Consider the following 20163-nt stretch of genomic DNA (forward strand, 5'->3'; position numbering starts at 1 on the left):
AGTGGGTCATTAGGGGCTTGGGAAGCTTACCTAGTGTTGGACTTTGAATATGTGTCAATTTGGACTAGGAGGGGTAGAATGGTCATTCTACCCTATGAAGGATTATGTATTAGACTAAGTGATATTTGGTGTTGTTAGCTCGGGAAGCCGAAGGAGCAACAGTTCGGGAATTGTCACATTGCAACCAGAGGGATACCAACAAGGGTTTAGCAGTGTAAGGTGAGTCTCCTCATTGTGTGAATGGGTCTACGGCCACAATGATGACAAATGTATTTTATGAGTAGGAATACCCAGGGGTTAGCCTTAGGCACTGTATGCTACTATGTGAGCCTGGATTAAGGTCTGATGCCGAGCGGGTGCCCGAGGAATCTTTGCATGATAATTTATACTTGTTGTCGGTGTGATACTTGTATGTGCCTGGTAGGGAGGTGGGTGTGGGAAATGTCTCATACCCCACCATTATCAGAGTGTAGATAGGGTTCCATATCTCATTAGTGGTAGAGCGGGGGCGAGCCCCGAGATAAGTGGAAGGTGAGTGTGGGCGGGGGCCCGTATCTCACTAACATCAGGAGCTTGGACGAGGTTCCATAGCTCACTAGTAGCAGACAGGGGCGAGGACCAAGACAGGTGAGGCCTTAGGACAATAATACAGTAGGGTATGTTCAGTTATGTGTTATGTGCTATGGTTATATGTTTGCATGCGTTTAGCGGGCGGGGCCTGATGTAGCAGACGAGGCCCGAAATAGCGGGTGTGGACCAGTTCTTGCAGTATGTGATTATGCATGGTATGTGGTAGGTTAGGGAACTCACTAAGCTTCGTTCTTACGATTCCCAATTTTGGTTTTAGGTACTTCCGGTAGCAGAGGGAAGAGCTCAGGGTGATCGCATGGCACACATCATTGTTTATTCAGCCTGGGATGTTTACTCTGATATAATAAAATAATGTTTTGGTTATGATACTCTGACGTGATATATTTTGTATGAATGGTTGACAATTTTTGGTTGGTTTATCAAATTAAAAATGAAATTTTTGGTATGGATTTTTGGGTCGTTACATCGAGTTTCGGACCGTGCACTGCTATGCAAAATCTTAGAGAATTCATAACTTCCTCATATGAAGTCAGATTTGGGCGTTTTTTTTTTTTTTTTTTTTTTTTTTTTTTTTTTGTATGTTCTCGTTTTCACGTATACTACAAATTTTGTTTTGATTAATAATGATAAAAAGTCCTCTACTGTAAATTCACTATTTACGTCTCCTGGTGTCGTGCCAGTTTTGCCGTAAAACTTCGACGAGCCATAACTTCTTCGTTATAACCCGAATTTCGACGTTCTTTATATGTACGGAACCCTTCTAACATATAATACAACTTCGTTAAGATTAATCCTTCTAAATAATGTTCCATCAAAAACTCATTTTTGATGCTTATCGTCTCTAAATTGATAACAAGTCACTATAGTAACCTGCAAATCGTAGTCAAACTATAACGCCATGTTCTATAATATTCATTTAGGGGTTTTAGAAGCCAAGGCTAGGGGCATTCTGTTCATTTATGGGATTTGAGTTTTATTCGATAAGGTTTCGAGTCGGGGTGTGTTGCTAGAAGCATAGGGCTTCTTGCCACCTTTTCATGGATATAAAGTTCGTTGGAAATGGACTTCGGATGAAGGAGTTATCACATTTTGAAGTTGTTGTCATTTATGGACCCTCAATGGAAAAGTTGGCAAAGAAGGGCCATGCATGGAAAGTAGGAGGCGCCTGGGTACGCCCATCGTAAGCTGGGTTACGCCCAACGTATGAAAGGTGTTAGACGTGGGAGCTTTTTGGCGTATGCCCAACGTACATGATGTACGTCCAGCGTATGCTCAGTGTCCAAAAACCCTAATTTTAGGGTATGCCACTATATAAGGAATGTTATACCCTCAAGTTTCAGCCTCCATTCTACCCTAAAGGGCTGCTACAAACCCCTAACCCTCCTTTGAGTGTTTTTGGAGCTTTGCAGGCCTTTGGAGAGTATTCTAGTGTTGTAAAGCTATTTTCTCAAACAAGTGAAGGGCAAGGAGAGAGGTGGATGAAAGGAGAAGATATAAATCTGGGATGTTTGCTTCATTTCGGACCTTTTTTAAGGTAAAAAGTTTTCAACTTGATGATTAATCTCTTAGATCTCTCTTAGTACAAGTTTATGGACTCTTTTGGTCCCAAGAATGGATCTTAGAGACTCAAGCACATTTCTAATTCCAGGGTTGCTTCCCTTAGAATCATATGAGTCCCATAAGACTTAAAGTTCTAACCTTTAGGACTTATTTGCGCTTATGCTTGAGATCTAGCCCTTCGACTGAAAGTATGTTGTCAAATTTTGAGTTTGGGCTTATTTGGTGGATTGCAAGTCACCAAGTTAGTGACTTTATGAATTAAGACATGAAAGAGAACTTGGATCTGAGTTTGTAGCCTTTGGATCAGAGTATTAAGCTCTTAATGGAAAAGTGGCTTAACAGGCGTGTACGCTGGGCATACAAGGAGGTAAGCACAACGTACAAGTCATTAGTCAATATGCATGGTGTACCTACAAGTACGCCCTGCTTACTCTGCCGGTTTGGGTTTTGAGTAATTGGGCCTCGGTGTGGTGTGTGCTTTGGACTTTGGGTCTTTGGCCTTTAGTGGGCCACCAGGAGTCAGTTAATATGAGCCTAGTATATGTGTTTGGGCTTAGGGCAAGGCCCAATAAGGGATTGGGCCCAATATAGCAAATTGGGCCGTTAATGGGCTACTAGTGGTCTTGGGAAGCGTACTTAGTTTTGGGCCTTGGTTGTGGGCATTAGATATGGACCAAGTTGGACTAGGGGTAGAATGGTCATTTTACCCTAAGATGGATTAATGTATCAGACTAAGTGATATTTGGTGTTGTTAGCTCGGGAAGCCGAAGGAGCAGCAGTTCGAGAATTGTCACATAGCAGCCAGAGGGATATCAGCAAGGGTTCAGCAGTGCAAGGTGAGTCTCCTCATTGTGTGAATGGGTCTACGACCACAATGCCGACCAGTGTAGTTTATGAGTAGGAAGATCCGGGGGTTAGCCCTAGGCACTGTATGCTAGTATGTGATTCCAGATTAAGGTCCGATGTCAGGCGGGTGCCCGATGAATGTTTGCATGATAATTTATACTTTTTGTCTGTGTGATACTTGTATGTGCTTGGTAGGGAGGTGGGTATAGACGATGTCCCATACCCCACCATTAGCAGAGTGTGGATGGGGTTCCATATCTTGTTTGTGGTAGAGCAGGGGCAAGGCCCGAGATAAGCGGAAGGTGAGTGTGGGCGGGGGCCCGTATCTCACTAACATCAGGAGCTTGGATGGGGCTCCATAGCTCACTAGTAGCAGGATATGGGTGAGGCCCAAGACAAACAAGGCCTTAGGACAGTAATGCAGTAGGGTATGCTCAGATTATGTGTTATGTGCTTTGGTTATAAGTTTGCATGCGTTTAGCGGGCAGGGCCCAGTGACAGGTGGGACCTAAAGTAAAACATATTTGTATACCGAGCGGGCCTGGAAGCCAGGCGGGGTCTGGGATCGAGCTGGGTCCGATGTAGCAGGCAAGGACCGAAGTATCGGGTGTGGCCCAGTGCTTGCAGTATGTGATTATGCACGGTATGTGGTAGGTTGGGGAACTCAATAAGCTTCATGCTTATGATTTTCAGTTTTGGTTTCAGGTACTTCCGGTAGCGGAAGGAAGAGCTCAGGGTGAACGCATAGCATACACCATTGTTTATTCATCCTGGGATGTTTACTCTGATAAAATAAAATAATGTTTTGGTCATGATATTTTGACGTGATATGTTTTGTATGAACGGTTGACACTGTGGTTTGTTTATTAAATTAAAAATGAAATTTTTGGTATGGATTTTTGGGTCGTTACAAGTTGGTATCAGAGCCTTGGTTTATGGGATTTGGATACACCCTCGGGTGTGTCTGGACTCAAACTGAGGAATCCGTATAGAAATTTTCATAAAGGAAAACCGATTTTGTAAAAAGTTTTTGAGCAAAGAAAATAACTTTAGAAAAGTATAAAGAGAAGAACTTTCAAAAAAGGGAAAAGGGTGTGGTGCATGCAATCAACCAGCTCAAGTAAGTACCCCAAATTACCCATACAAGTTTATGTTATGATATGAGTATGAGAACTGCATGCTAGACTAGGACTGAGGATCAAGGAATGATGCCTTATGTGCCTGTTATATGTGCATGAGCTTTATGAATTGCATGCTAGTACAGATTCTTGTTAGGTGGATAGAATTGCTTGATTATGTTCTGGTTAGATTTTCCTTTTGTCTGAATGCTACTTTCTTTGTGCTTTGTGGGACCCTGATTGATGGGAGTTAGCCATTAGGTGAATACATCAAGTCACATGTGATCAGGGTTGGATAATCTCAGAGTACTGGATTTAGCCCTATTGCGCAGCTCTTGTTTGAGTCTAACCGTTGTAGGGATGAGTCCTTTACTTGAAGGATTATCTGAGCCTCGTCACATGTGATGGTATTCAGGTAATGGCTAATTGGCATTATAAAGATACCTTCAGTAGCTTAGGACTGGGTGCGGGTTGGAGGTTACCCTAGGGCAAGCCTAGGATGAGATTAGTGTTGGGAGTAGTGTGAGTAGAAGGGGCTTGGTGGAGTTGAGGCAATTCTTGAAGAAAGTACGGATAGATGTGGAAGGTAGTATGGGCCCATACTACTCAAAGCAGAGGATCCGTACTTGATTCAAGAAGGGTCAAGATGAGGCCAGGAAACTTATAGTGAGTGTGTGATCCCTCGTTAGTAAGGAATATTCTAATGGTTGTTATGATATGTTTTCAGCATGGTGACGTTGCGTGAGAGACTAGTGGGCGGATCAGGCACCGGAAAGGGATCGGGCTTAGGATCAGGAGCCGAGAAGCTCGAGTAGCGGATGAGGGAGTTGATATCAGCTAAGGTTACGCGCAATATTCTAGACCATACTCATATGATCTTTGGTTCTATCAAGGAGGGTATTTTAGAGCTTCTAGATGAGAAGCTGGGGGTTTTTCTCGCTGAGATGATGGCTCAGGTGGCGACGCGTACTGATATTGCCATATTTATACCCATTTTAAGGCAATATTTAAGTACATTTTTATTAATAAATTGATAATATGTTTAGAATAATGATACTTATGACTTTAAATTGTTATTTTCAGCCAATATAAAGGATTTTCGAAGAGAGAGAGACCAAAAGTGATAATATGTGGAACATGGGAGGCTTGAAAGACAAGAAAATAATAAAATCACGATAAATACTTAATTCACGACGTGGCGGTGAAGCCCATGACGTGGCACGGGGTTTCTAGAAGATAGACATCGCGACTTGGAGGATACGGATTACTTGAAGCCCACGACGTGGCACAGCTGGCCATGACGTGGCGCGGGTTTTTTAAGATTATATAAGTTCTCCTGATTATTACGAAAGGAAAAAGCTTTTGGAAGAAGGAAAGAGTTCCAGGAGACGATTCAGAGCGAAAGAAGAGTTCTGGAAGAGGGTTTTAAACACCAAAAATAATAGAGGTTATTATTCTAGTTAAATAAGAACATGTCTTTCATTATTTTTAGCTGTGTTGGTTTAGTTGTTATGATGAGCAGCTGAATCTAGCTACTCTTGTTTAGCTAGATGAAGCTTTAAACTTATGAATAGTTCAATGTTTATGGATTAATTTTATTTGGTAAAAATTGCTTGTGTTTGATTTGTATAACCTAACATGCTATTGTTTGTTTCTCTAATTGCTTGATTGTATGTTCTGTGTAGCTTAGTGACCATTAAACTGCATGAACTTGTTTACCTAATGATTTAGTGACCATTGAATTGTTAGAGCTAGGATTGACCAATCTTAGTTAGTAATTAGAATAAATAGAGCTTAGTTGTGTTAGAGAGCGTGTGTTGTGACTATAATTGCGTTTATATTACAAATCTTACATAGCATATTTACATTCATAATTAGTTCTGTGTTTAATTATGTGTGAACTTACATGGTTTGACATGAATTAGTTAATTATTGGTAAAGTTAGAACTAAATTACTAATACAACTAAAAACCAACTTAATAATCCGTGATCATTAGCTAGCCATAAGGGAGAAGTGGATTCAAACTAAACAAGAGCGTGTTTTTATTGAATTTGATTTAAGTTCATCTGATCTTGTAAAACTAGATAAAACCCCTTTTAAACTTGTTAATAAATTAGGTTAATTTAATAGTAAATATATTAAATTAAAACACCGTTCCCTGTGATCGACACCCGACTTACCCAAGCTATACTGTAATCTGACTAGGTACACTGCCTATAAGTGCATAGTTAGTTAAGTTTGTTAGGTTATAAATATTAAAATTAGTGAGTACTTTTGTGCACATCAAGTTTTTGGCGCCGTGGCCGGGGAACGGCTTAGTTTTTAGCTTATTTATTTGCATTAAATTAATCGATCCTTCTTGTGGAGTAAAAACCACAAAAAGTTAATTTTTCAGCAAAATAAAATTTTTTCTGTTAATCACAGAGTCCACGACGTGGCCATATACTGGCCACGACGTGGAAAGTTAAAAAAAATTAAATTTTTAGTTTGTAGTTAGTTTTTCTTATTTTAGTTCAGTTTTACGTTTTTAGTTTAGCAAGTTGCAGGAGTTCATGACCAGAAGCTCAAACACACACTTGGTGCCACCACTTGAAGATCCCGAGTCTGCACTTCACAAGAAAAAGACGCCCTTACAAGAATTAAAGTCAGCCTTTTCTAGGAATCGGGAAAGAAGATAGGAGAGTCAAGTTCATCAGCGAGGCACAAGAGCAATCTTGAGCATTTGGATCATACGCCCGTCCAAACCGAGTCCGAAAGCGATACCGAGCCGGAATTTGAAGAACACACGAGCGAACCCGAGAACGAGCCAAGGAACGAGATGGAAGCAATTGAAGAAATGTCCATGGGAGCTTACAAGAAGTGGATCCGAGAAGATGTGGGTCCCGGTTTAGTCCAACCCACAATACCTGCCACTGCCACATTCGAGTTGAAGGGACACATATTGACTGCACTGAAGGATATCCCATTTTTTGGGAAAGATCATGAGGATGCTTTTAAGCATCTAGATGAAGTCAACGACATTACGGATTACTTCAATGTCCCAAATGTCAACAGAAACACAGTCTTGCTTAGGATGCTTCCCGTCACTTTCAAAGGAGATGCTAAGGAGTGGTTAAAATCACTTCCACCGGGTACAATGACCACTTGGGCTCTAATGCGTGAGCAATTCCTGGAACAGTTTTGCCCGCTATCCAAGATAGCCAAACTGAAGAAGGCAATAGCCAACTTTGAGAAACAGACGGGGGAGTCATTATGTAACGACCCAATTTTCACGTCCAAAAATTTCGTTTTTAAAACATTACTTTAGAAAACGTTAATAATTAAAAACATTGTTTGATCAAACTACATCACAACATAAAACATGTTCAAAACCCAAACCATACAACCAATCAAAATATCAGAGTATAAATCCCGGATAAATTTAATAGATGCGGAAACCAGCGTGTGTGTATGATGTGCTGCTACCGTGCCAGCTCCTTCCCCTTTGATGAAGAGGTACCTGAAACCAAAACTGTAAACTATAAGCACAAAGCTTAGTGAGTTCCCCCATCGTACCACATACCATACAATACATATCATACATACTGCCAGACTATTCTGGGGTGACTGACTACCCGGTACGGCTATTCTGGGGTGCCGACTACCCGTTCGGCCATTCTAGGGTGCCGTCGTACCCATGTCAAGCCATTCTGGGGTGCTGACCTACCCATGTCGAGCTATTATGGGGTGCTGACTACCCTTCGTTCCTAACAACCGAACCTCGGGGACTATTTCACCCCTACTACTACCATCACATATATCATAACACAAACGTAATATCAGGCATATCTTGGGTGTCTGACTACCCTTCGGTCCTAACAACCGAACTCTACTACTATCACATACAACATATCATGCCAACATATAATATATCAGGTAGTAGCAAACCTAGATGATATCACAAAGACAATCATCTAACATACCGCTCCTACTGGTGGGCCGGCATTGTGGCCTTAGACCCACCGCTACTGGAAGGTAACTCACCTCGGAGTAGCTGCTGATCTTTGTGGGAAAGGTCTGACTGCTGCTGCTGCTGCTCCGGAAATCATCCGGCTGTAATTCCCACCAAACACTTAGTCAAAAACTGCTAACCGACCTTTGGGTAAAATGACCATTTTACCTCTGATCATGCCCTAAGTCAAAGTCAGAGTCAACTTCCAGTTGACCCGACTTGCCGAGTTGGCTCGCCAAACACTTAGTCCAAACAACTGACCTGAATTCTGTTTCTACTCGCCGAGTTAGGCATCGACTCGATGAGTTCTCCTTCCAAACTGATGTTCAAGTCCTTCATCCTACTCGCCGAGTTGTATGAACAACTCGCTGAGTTCATCTTCATCCGATGAACAAGTTATATTGTGACTCGCCGAGTTGTATGAACAAGTCGCCGAGTCTGATCTTGATCTAAGGAGATTGCCTTGAACTGGCCGAGTCTGGGCATCGAATCGTCGAGTTCCATTATGGGTGAGTTTTGGCTTCCAACTCACCGAGTCCACCCTGGACTCATCACACAACTCGACATAGCTAAAAGGGGACAAACTTGGAGACTCGCAACTAGACTCGCCGAGTCCGATGAGCGACTCGCCGAGTCTGTTTCATCCAAGAGCTGAAAACGCGATTTTGCTCGAATCCATTCCATGCCATTCGTAGATCTGGGCTCCTAGAGCATGAATAACACATAAAGTTTCCAACTTTACGTGTAAATATCCATCTATGGGGTTTTTAGGGTTTAAAATGCACCAAAAGAGTAGATCTAAGGTTTTCATGCAATATGGGTTCATAAAGGTAGTAGATCTGAGCTCCTGGAGCTCAACCATGCTTAGATCTAGAGGCCAATCAACTTATTTCGAAATATGATGCACATACAAGCTTGGAAAATGAGTAATGAAGGACTTTAATGGGGCCATAAGCATGAAGACAAGGGGGAAAACGAGCCATACCTTAGTGAACACTCTGAAATAGCTCACAAGTGCTTGACCTCCTCTTCTTCTTCTTCTTGATCTCCTTTCCCACTCACTCCAATCTTCAAGAGGACACACCAAATGGCTTCAAATCCACAAAACAAGGCTTAGAACGAGTTGTATGGCTCTGAGGGTGAATGGGGGCTGGCTTGGGGGCGAAAAGGGGGATTAAATAGGGTGCAAACCCCTGAAACTTAGGATTTCATCCAACAACGGTGAATCGCCGAGTCCAGGATATGGACTCGCCGAGTCGCCAACGTAAACGTGTCCCGGGTCCCGTCCCTACTCGGCGAGTGGGACCTATGACTCGCCGAGTCCAAGGCTTAAAATGGAAAAACTCAAATAAGATTTACATACCAGGAACCAGGTGCTACAAATCTCCCCTACTTATTTTAGACTTCGTCCTCGAAGTCTGCTGCTCGATCCTGGAAGAGCTCGGGGTAATGCTCCATCATTTCATCCACCGGCTCCCAAGTCCACTCCGAACCCTTGCGGTGCTGCCATTGCACCTTCACTAGCTCCACCCTTTTGTTCCTCAAATTCATCAACTTCCTTTCGAGGATTGCGACTGGGCGCTCAATGTAATTCAGGCTATGGTCAACCTGAATATCCTCCAACGACACTACTGCTGAATCATCCACTAATCACTTCCGCAGCTGAGAGACACGGAAAGTGCTGTGGATCTGGCTGAGCTCGACCGACAGATCCAATCTATACGCCACCTTGCCCACCCGGGCTACAACCCTGAACGGTCCGATAAATCTCGGGCCCAACTTGCCCCACTTCCTGAATCGAATGACGCCTTTCCAAGGCGACACCTTCAGGAGAACCATATCCCCGACTTGGAACTCCAAGTCGGATCGACGCTTGTCGGCGTAACTTTTCTGCCGACTCTGAGCAGTCTGAAGCCTGCTCCGAACCTGCTGGATCCTCTCGGTCGTTTCGAGCACCACCTCGGTGCTCCCCATTACCCTCTGGCCAACTTCACCCCAGCATATCGGGGTCCTGCACCTCCGTCCGTACAACATCTCGAATGGGGGACGGTCAATACTCGCGTGGTAGCTGTTTTTGTATGAGAACTCAGCCAAGGGAAGATAGGTATCCTAGCTACCACCGAAATCTAACACACATGCCCGCAACATATCCTCCAAAGTCTGGATAGTCCGCTCACTCTGACCATCCGTCTGCAGGTGAAAGGCAGTGCTAAAATGCAAACGAGTGCCCAACTCGTCATGAAACTTCTTCCAAAATCTGGAAGTGAATCGCACATCTCGATCTGATATCACTGACACTGGCACCCCGTGCCGCGCTACTATCTCCCTAATGTAGATATCGGCCAACTTTTCGGCCGAGATGCTCTCCTGGATCGGAATAAAATGGGCGCTCTTGGTCAATCGATCCACGATGACCCAAATCGAATCTACTCCGCGCGCAGTCCTGGGAAGCTTTGTGATAAAATCCATCGTGATGTCTTCCCATTTCCACAACGGGATGTCCAACGGCTGCATCTTCCCATGCGGTCTCTGATGTTCGGCCTTGACCTTCCTGCAGGTCAAGCACCGCTCGACGTACCATGCCACATCCCGCTTCATGCAGGGCCACCAATAATCTAGACGAAGATCCCTATACATCTTCGTCGCCCCGGATGAATAGAGAATCGGGACTTGTGCGCCTCCTCCATCAAGATCTGGCGCACGCCTCTGTGATACGGCACCCACACCCTGCGATTTAGTGTCAATAGTCCTCGACTATCATAATCTAAGGAGGAAACCTGACCCACCACACACTCGCTCTTTCGATGTTCCTCCTTGATAGTCTCATGTTGAGCCTCCCAAATCTGCTCCAACATGGGAGTCACCACAATTATCCTCATGCAAATATCCCTGATCGGCGCTGCCTTGCGGCTAAGCGCATCGGCCACCACGTTATCCTTTCCCGAGTGGTAAAGGATCTCACAATCATAATCCTTCACCACGTACAACCACCGACGCTGCCTGATGTTCAGATTCGACTGATCCATGAGGTACCTCAAACTCTTGTGGTCCGTGTAAATGGTACACGGAACCCCGTAGAGGTAATGCCACCAAATCTTGAGGGCGAAAACCACCGCCCCTAACTCCAAATCATGCGTCGGGTAGTTCGCCTCGTGAGGCTTGAGCTGTCTCGAAGCGTAGGCAATGATATGTCCCCTCTACATCAATACCGCGCCCAACCTTGAAATGGACGCGTCACAATAAGCCACAAAATTCTCTACGCCTTCCGGCAGGGCTAAGATTGGCGCCTCGCACAATCTCTGTCTCAATGTCTCAAATGCAGTCTGCTGCTCGGGTCCCCACCGAAAGACCACGACTTTCTTTATTAGCCGCGTCAGGGGTACGACTATCTTGGAGAAATCCTAAATAAATCTCCGATAGTAGCCTGCTAATCCCAGGAAACTCCGAATCTCAGATGGAAACTTCGGAACCTCCTATCTCATCACGGCCTCGACCTTGGACGGATCGACCAGAATCTCGTTCTGGTTGACAAGGTGTCCGAGAAATTGCACCTCGCACAACCAAAACTCACACTTGGAGAACTTGGCATACAAGGTCTCCTTCCTCAGGGTCTCCAACACCTCTCTCAGATGCTCCTCATGCTCTTCCTGTGTCTTGGAATAAACCAAGATGTCATTGATAAAGACTATCACAGACCGATCCAGCATCGGTCTGCATACACGGTTCATGAGGTCCATGAACGCGACAGGAGCATTGGTGAGCCCAAACGGCATCACCACGAACTCATAGTGTCCATAGCGCGTCCGAAACGCGGTCTTCTGCGTATCCTCCTCCCTGACCCTCATTTGATGGTAACCTGAATGCAAATCAATCTTGGAGAACCAAGATGCTCCCTGAAGCTGGTCAAAGAGATCATCAATCCTCGGGAGTGGGTAACGGTTCTTCACCGTTACCTTGTTCAACTCCCGATAATCTATACACATCCGGTGCGATCCGTCCTTCTTCTTCACAAACAGAATCGGGGCTCCCCAGGGTGAACTGCTCGGTCTAATGAATCCCTTGTCTAGCAGCTCCTGCAGCTGCGTAGACAACTCCTGCATCTCAGGAGGAGCCAGCCGATATGGTGCCTTGGCTATCGGAGCCGCACCAGGAACGAGGTCAATCCTAAACTCCACCTGTCGCTCCAGAGGTATCCCAGGAAGCTCCTCTGGGAAAACATCTGCGAAATCTCGCACCACTGGAACCTCGCTCACTGACGCCTTACCCGCCTCCCGGGTATCCATCACGTACGCAACATAACCTGCGCATCCCTGCTGAAGGTATCGTCTAGCCCTCGCTGCTAAACAGACTGAGGGTCCATACTGTGGCCTCTCGCCATGAATCACTAACTCTCCCCCACCTGGGGTCCGGACTCGCACTAGCTGCTGAGCGCAATCTATCACTGCCCCATTAGGGCTCAACCAATCCATGCCTATAATCACCTTGTTCCCATGCAACAGAATGGGAACCAAGTCTACCAAGTAGCGCTCCTCGAACAAACGCAAGACGCAGTCCCGAAACACCATCGATGCTCGCACAGATCGATCATCAGTGATTTCTACCTCCAAAGGGCAATCCAACATGCCCGAAGACTCAGGAAACTTCTTGCTAAGCGCAAGGGACACAAACGATTGGGATGCACCCGATTCGAATAACACCTGAACTGGGATACTGTTCACATGGAACGATCCTAACACATATACATATACCGAGCACATATCAATATTATAACATCATATAAATAAATGAGAGGGAAAGAATCATACCCGTCACCACATTGGGTGCTGCGCGTGCCTCCTCGGTGGTCAGCTGAAATGCCCGACTCCTCACCACTAGAGCCTCTGCCTTGCCCTGCTAGCCATCCATGATCCGCAGGGTCGCTGGAACTGGCGCCTTCATCGGAGCTGAAGCTGTCAACTGGGGAAAATTGGCCTTCTTGTGGCCTCTCTGGTTGTAGTGGAAACACAGCAACTCCGATGTCTGAATAACTGCTGCTGGAGCAGTGCAATCCCTGCTATAGTGCCCAGTCCTGCCGCGCTTGTAGCAGCCTGACGATCCCATCCTGCACGCCCCCTGGTGCGGCCTACCGCATTTCCTGTAGCGGCTCGGTCCTGACTGGCCTTTCGGCCTACCATCTGATCCCTTGGGCTTCTTCCCTGGAGCCCCTCCTATCTGTCCCTCCTCCGACTTTCGTTTCTGGATATGCTCCAAGTCTATCTCCCTCTCCCTCGCCCTGGTAATTATGGAGTCCATGGTGGGGCAAACTGAAAAACTAACATGCTCTCGGATGTCAGCCCGAAGCATATCATGATAACGGGTCCTCCTCATATACTCGTCACCTGCATACTGGGGCACCAACAAAGCCCCCTCCCGGAACTTGGCGGTGATTTCCGTCACAGTCTCAGTCGTCTACCTCATGTCCAAAAACTCCCTGGCCAGCTGCTGAAGCTCGATACCCGACGCAAATTCTGCCCTGAACCTGGTCACGAAGTCCGATCAGGTCATAGCCTTGATAGCTGAGGCTCCCAACGAGTCACCCACCGACTCCCACCAGTCTCGAGCTCGGTCCCGTAGACACCCTGCTACATACCTCACTTTCGACCCCTCGGGGCAGAAGCTAGTCAACTGTGCAGACTCGATGTCTGCAATCCATCGCCTGGCAACAATGGGGTCCTTCACCCCGTGGAAATCCGATGCACCTCTGCCACTGAAGTCCTTAAAGGACAGCGTGCGAGATCCCAACTGGCCAGATGCCATGTCGCTCCTGAACGCCCTGAGGCGATCCTCCATCAACTCGATGATCCCTTCCTTGATCGACCCGAAGATGATGGGGGTCGACTCAAGGATACCTCTGGTGATCGCTGACGCGATGAACTCGCATAGCCTCTCATCTATTGGCTCGGAACGTGATCCCAAACCCGAACTGCCAACTGCTGGTCTCGGGCGTAGTACCACCATTCTGAAATACAAAGAAATAACAACTGTTAGCGATATTGATACCCCTGGAGGGATCCCACCCACTACTAGTTCCCTAGTCTTATCTTAGCCTTCCTCGGTTCGGGTATGGATCCTCTGCTTTCAGTAGTACGGGCCCATACTACCTTCCACATCTATCTGTACCTTCCCTAAGGACCGCCTCGACTCGACCAGGTCCCTTCCCCTACTGCTGATCACTGCTACTCATTATCCTAGGCTTACCCTAGGAAACCTCTAACTGCACCCAACCCAGTGCTCAGCTGCTGAAGGCCTCTTAGTGATGCCAATTAACTATTACCTGAATACAATCACATGTGCTGAGGCTCGGATAATCCTTCGAGTAAGGGACTCATCTCTACAACGGTTAAGACTCAAACAAGAGCTACGCAATAGAGTCAAATCCAACACTCTGAGATTATTCAACCCTGATCACATGTGACTTAAACGTATTCACCTAACAGTTAACTCCCATCACTTCAAGGCCTACATAGCACAAAGCAAACAACATTTGGACGTAAGAAAAACAACCTCAAGCAACTCTATCCTCGAAGAGAGAACTGAACCAGCATACAATGCTAAACTCGTACTATCAGGAATAACCTAAATAGGCTACCCTACTGCTGTCTACTCAACTCTAGCATGCAACTCTTTCATATACTGAATCACATAAGGCAGGCACATAAAGCATCACTCCTAGATCCTTAGTCCTATTCTAGCATGCTGTTCTATAGAAACTGATAAACATAAATAAACTTGTATGGGTACATTGGGGAATACTTACTTGAGCTTGGCCGGTCTTGCACATCACACACATTGTTCTTTCTTAAAACCCTTTACTTCACCCTTTTAGAAAACATTTTCTTTTTCCAAAATCTTTTAATCCCTCGATTTGAGTTCAAACACCCCCGAAGGTGTGTCCGAATCCCTCAAACCAGGGCTCTGATACCAACTTGTAACGACCCAATTTTCACGTCCAAAAATTTTGTTTTTAAAACATTACTTTAGAAAACGTTAATACTTAAAAACATTGTTTGATCAAACTACATCACAACATGAACCATGTTCAAAAGCCAAACCATACAACCAATCGAAATATCAGAGTATAAATCCCAGAGAAATCTAATAGATGCGGAAACCAGCGTGTGTGTATGATGTGCTGCTATCGTGCTAGCTCCTTCCCCTTTGATGAAGAGGTACCTGAAACCAAAACTGTAAACTGTAAGCACAAAGCTTAGTGAGTTCCCCCATCATACCATATACCATACAATACATATCATACATACTACCAGGCTATTCTGGGGTGCCTGACTACCCGGTACGGCCATTCTGGGGTGCCGACTACCCGTGCGGCCATTCTGGGATGCCGTCCTACCCGTGTCAAGCCATTCTGGGGTGCAGACCTACCTATGTCGAGCGATTTTGGGGTGCTGACTACCCTTCGGTCCTAACAACCGAACCTCAGGGACTATTTCACCCCTACTACTACCATCACATATATCATTACACAAACGTAATATCAGGCATATCTGGGGTGTCTGACTACCCTTCGGTCCTAACAACCGAACTCTACTACTATTACATACAACATATCGGGTAGTAGCAAACCTAGATGATATCACAAAGACAATCATCTAACATAGAACTCCTACTGGTGGGCCGGCATTGTGGCCTTAGAACCACCGCTACTGGAAGGTAACTCACCTCGGAGTAGCTGCTGATCTTCGTGGGAATAGTCTGACTGTTGCTGCTGTTGCTCCGGAAATCCTCCGGCTGTAATTCCCACCAAACACTTAGTCAAAAACTGCTAACCGACCTTTGGGTCAAATGACCATTTTACCCTTGATCATGCCCTAAGTCAAAGTCAGAGTCAACTTCCAGTTGACCCGACTCGCCGAGTTGGCTCGCCAACTCGCCGAGTCCATGTCCAAACGACTGACGTGAATTCTGTTTCTACTCGTCGAGTTAGGCGTCGACTCGATGAGTTCTCCTTCCAAACTGATGTTCAATTCCTTCATCCTACTCGCTGAGTTGTATGAACAACTCGCCGAGTTCATCTTCATCCGATGAACAAGTTATACTATGACTCGCCGAGTTGTATGAACAACTCGCCAAGTCTGATCTTGATCTAAGGAGATTGCCTTGAACTCGCCGAGTTTGGGCATTGACTCGTCGAGTTCCATTATGGGTGAGTTTTGGCTTCCAACTCACTGAGTCCACCCTGGACTCATCACACAACTCGACATAGCTAAAAGGGGACAAACTCGGAGACTCGCAACTAGACTCGCCGAGTCGGTTTCATGCAAGAGCCGAAAATGCCATTTTGCTTGAATCCAGTCCATGCCATTCGTAGATCTAGGCTCGTAAAGCATGAATAACATGTAAAGTTTCCAACTTTACGTGTAAATATCCATCTATGGGGTTTTTAGGGTTCAAAATGCACCAAAAGAGTAGATATAAGGTTTTCATGCAATATGGGTTCATAAAGGTAGTAGATCTGAGCTCCTGGAGCTCAACCATGCTTAGATCCAGAGGCCAATCAATTTATTTCGAAATATGATGCACATACAAGCTTGGAAAAGGAGTCATGAAGGACTTTAATGGGGCCATAAGCATAAAGACAAGGGGGAAAACGAGCCATACCTTAGTGAACACTCTGAAATAGCTCACAAGTGCTTGACCTCCTCTTCTTCTTCTTCTTGATCTCCTTTCCCACTCACTCCAATCTTTAAGAGGACACACCAAATGGCTTCAAATCCACAAAACAAGGCTTACAACGAGGTGTATGGCTCTGAGGGTGAATATGGGCTGGCTTGGGGCGGAAAGGGGGATTAAATAGGGTGCAAACCCCTAAAACTTAGGGTTTCATCCAACAGTGGTGACTCGCCGAGTCCAGGATATGGACTCGCCGAGCTGCCAACTTAATCGTGTCCCGGTTCCCGTCCCTACCCGTCGAGTCGGACCTATGACTCGCTGAGTCCAAGGATTATAATGGAAAATACTCAAATAAGATTTACATACCAGGAACCAGGTGCTACGCATTATACGAAGCATGGGGGCGGTACAAGGGCTTGCTCAGAAAGTGCCCTCAGCATGATCTAAATGTGCAACAAGAGATCTCAATCTTCTATGATGGTGTCAACGTTATGACGAGACAACTCCTTGAATCCCAAGGACCATTAACAAAGAAAAATCCAAGGGAGATCAAGGAGTTGATTGAAGAATTCGCGAAGCACTCTCACGAATACCACAACCCTAGGCAAGATGGAATCAAAGGCAGTGGAGGGGCCCAAACTGAAGAAATAGTAGCTGTAATGGCCATGCTGAATAATATGGATCGAAGGATAACACAAATGGACCAATCAATACATGCCATAAGAGTGGGTTGCGAGAGATGTAGTGGTCCACACTTGACCAAGGACTGCAATGTAGATGAGTTTGGGAACAGGAAAGCTCAAGTGTGCTACTCTAGTGGGGATAAGTATGATGAGGACTGGAGGAAACCGAAGAAGGAGTGGATGCCATATGAAGAGTATAAGAAGCAAAAAGAAGAGAAGTATAGGCAGACAGTTCAAGGCTTTTATCAAAAGGAGCAGCCACCAGCTGAGAAGAAACCCGACCTAGAGACCATTTTGATGAAGTTTATGGAAGCTTCAGAAAAGAGACACGATGCCACTGATTCTGCCATTATGGAACAACAAACTTTGATAAAGAATCAGCAAGCCTCCATCCTTAACCTTGAAGTACAATTTGGTCAACTAGCCACTCTAGTTCAGGAACAATTGTCCCCGAAGAATCCCGAAGTAAAGACCCAATCTCACGTAAGGGCCATCGATATTGAAGAAGAAGCAATCTTTGAGTTCCTGGAGGCATTGGAAGAAGAACCACAGCAGCCCAATCCAAAACCAAAGAAGTTAAAGTTCGAAAGTGAAGAACTTGCTGAACCAGCTTCGCCACGACGTGACACTCCAATGGCCACGACGTGGCGCATGCCTGATCAAAAATCCTTTGAGTCCGTTCCAGCTTATCAGCCACCTTTGCCATTTCCCACCCGGGTTGCACTTAGTCTACTGAAGAAGGAGCATTTAGAGTTTGTAAAGCATGTAAAGGGGATCCCAATTAATTCTCCCTTTGTCGAGTCCTTATCCAAAGCTCCCGAGAACTAGAAATTACTGCAAGATTTGATAGACACTCGAAGGCAATTAAAGAAGCAATCTACAATGATTCTAAGTGAACAAACTTCAAAAGCTATGTTGGGAGAAACACCAGAAAAGATGGGGGATCCTGGACGCCTCACTCTTCCATGTGAGTTTGGGAATAAAATGAAGGTTAATGCTTTAGCCGATTCTGGGGCTAGCATTAATTTGATGCCTTTTTCATTTTATCAAAAATTGGAGATTCAGAAGATGAAGGCTACAAAAATGAAGATTCACATGGCGAATCGTTCGGTGACACAACCCCGGGGCATCGTGGAGGATCTTTTGGTAAAAAATGGAAAATCTGTTTTTCCAATAGACTTTGTAGTCTTGGACATGAAAGAAGATCCGGATGTTCCAATAATCCTTGGGCGTCCATTGCTTAACACTGCTGGAGCTCTTGTTGATATCCGCGAGTCTAAGCTCACTTTGAGGGTTGGAGATGAACAAGAAGTTTTTGGGATAAAAGATGACTTTCAAGAAGAGAAAGAAGAGGTGTTCATAACTAATGAAGAGAATGAACTAGAAGAACTGGAAAAGCTTATGGAAGAAGAGATAAAGGCAGTTCATCAAGTCAAAAGGACAAAACCGAGGGCATCTGTTCCATACTTGATTGAAGTCATAGCTTACAAGAGTCCGCCTTCTTGGGTGAGCAAAGAGGATGTGGAAATGACAAGTGATGAAGAAGAAGTCACTTCAAGAGTAACAAAGTCGGTGGTGAAAGAAGAGGATGATGCTATGGAGTGCAAGGAACAAACTAAGGGCACAAAACGTAAGCTTGAAGAAGAGGGAAAAACTAAAAAGGAGAATTCAAAGAAGGCATATAAAAGGCGAGTTCAAGCTTACAAGCGGCGGTTCAAGGAACAAAAGATCTTAATGGTGGACTCTTCAAAAGATTCAACATAGAAGGCACGGAGTCCGGCTCAAGACTCCAAGAAAAAGAAGCGCTTCTCGGGAGGCAACCCGAGTTTGGTTTGCAATTTCTTTTCTTTTAAAATTTGTTCTTTTTAATTAGGAAAGAAATCAACTCATCATCTAATAACTAATAATTAGTAAAGAATTAGCTGTGGGGAACGTTAATTAATGAATGAGATGCAAAGTAGTTAGTTAAATAGTGAGATTTTATAACATTTTGCAATCAGGCAGTTTCCACGACATGGGCATAGCCAGCCACGTCGTGGGACAAAATGAAAACACGGGATTAGATTATAGTTTTAAAGTCCACGACGTGGGCATAGCAAGCCACAACGTGGCCTTTAAAAAGTCAGAGGGGACCATTTCCTTAAAACCCTTTGATCAACATCCTCAATCCCCACTTGATACTGCCGCACGAACGGGAACAACAAACCTCACAGCCAATTTCTTAAGCTACTTCCAATTTCCTTGCAAGATCTTGTCAATTAATCTACTTGGTATGTGTTCTACTCATTATTTGTAGTTAGTTCTTACAATTTTAAATTTTCATGGTTAGGGTTTATGTGATTCACGAAATTGGTTGGAACTAGTTGTTGATTCTAGGTTGCATGTCCCTTAAATGTCCATAGGAACAAACCCCAAGCATTAATTTTGGTAGAAATGGCATACAAAATGACCGATCCACAAACTGGGTGCGACTACGGTCCACAACGTGGCGTAGCCTGGCCACGTTGTGACTTTTGGCAGACAGCTTAAATTGTTTTAATATTTTGGAGGTTTACTATTTTGGTTTGATTTTGTATGCAGAAATGGGACCACGACGAGCTGTTCCACAGGAGGAAAACCCGATAGATGTAGCAAGTATACATCCCTTATACTAGTTTCCTCAAAACATTCCCCGACCGTTGTTAACTACTTATGAGAATCGGCTTG

The 20163-nt window shown here is 45.0% G+C and overlaps 1 non-coding gene across 1 annotated transcript; it reads right to left on the reverse strand.

Annotated features, from left to right (window-relative positions):
- Positions 1-17117: 17117 nt before the first annotated feature.
- Positions 17118-17219, reverse strand: LOC145044707 (small nucleolar RNA R71). Its single transcript, XR_013681652.1, has one exon. It is a non-coding gene; the product is annotated as a small nucleolar RNA R71 (small nucleolar RNA).
- Positions 17220-20163: the final 2944 nt, after the last annotated feature.

The sequence above is a fragment of the Lactuca saligna genome, chromosome 4 (genome assembly GCF_052625555.1).
Source record: "Lactuca saligna cultivar CGN05327 chromosome 4, ASM5262555v1, whole genome shotgun sequence".
NCBI lineage: Eukaryota > Viridiplantae > Streptophyta > Magnoliopsida > Asterales > Asteraceae > Lactuca > Lactuca saligna.